Raw genomic sequence first — 1036 nt, 5'->3', positions numbered from 1 at the left:
TTCTTTACATTGTTCTTTTTATCTACAGTGTCCTGAGACAACGTATGTTGGGACTTGGAGATATATAAATAAACTTGAACTTGAACGTTTTGATAGGCTCTCTCTCCCATTAGTTGTAGAGATATTCAGACGTTATTTTCCATTKTTTTTCTGGTATAAAAGGGTGTTTTGTGACTTTGGACTCACTTTGTTGTGTCTGTTGGGCCGGTTCACCTACGGAGACTAGAATGTCCTGCAGAGTTGTGGAAAATTCATGTAGCTTGTGTGGCTGGTTAGATCAGACATATGAATCCTTCATATGAACACAGCAAATGTACAAAAATATTTAAGATGTTACACTGAATCAACATTTTTGTTCTTAATTGTTACATTGTGTCACATGAAAATAGTGTTACAAAAGCTTAAAATTTAAAATAATCCAAAGCAACATTTTGAAAAACTTCATGTCTCGACCTGTAAACTAAACTACAATCCTGAGCAGGACAGACGTAACAATAATCCTGACAGATTACATCCTGATGTTTGTCCTGCAGAAACCCTGAATCAGACACAACCAAACCTTTATTTACTATGAGTTTAAGACTAAAGAACAGCAAAAGAAACATTATTACACCATTAGTACATAGCTAGTTGACATTAGCAAACACAAAAATAGTGTTCACGTCTCAGATTGTCAAACATTCTGCAGAAGACGTCTCTTGGACAAGAGACAAAACAGTTTTTCAACAAAGAGCTCAACCACAGAACCTACTTTGTGTTTTATTCTTGTGAGATGTTCTTTTATGTGTTAAGGAATGTCCCAATATTTGCTGAGCCAGTTTAGATTTGTGATTATCATATCAAATTTAACCGAACACATCRAAACGAGGATTAAAGGGATCCACGATTAGTTGTAACATTAAACTTTATTTGATAAACATATATTTTAACTGTAAAATTAAGACTTTTAAATGAAACCAGAGAGCGTTGACAGAGAGGAGAAGGTAGAAATGACTCAGCCTGGAACTGAAAATATGGATGGAGGACAACAGAGCTG

Source organism: Austrofundulus limnaeus, unplaced genomic scaffold, assembly GCF_001266775.1.
Source record: "Austrofundulus limnaeus strain Quisiro unplaced genomic scaffold, Austrofundulus_limnaeus-1.0 Scaffold1022, whole genome shotgun sequence".
Lineage (NCBI taxonomy): Eukaryota > Metazoa > Chordata > Actinopteri > Cyprinodontiformes > Rivulidae > Austrofundulus > Austrofundulus limnaeus.
Note: the sequence above shows the minus strand (reverse complement) of the source record.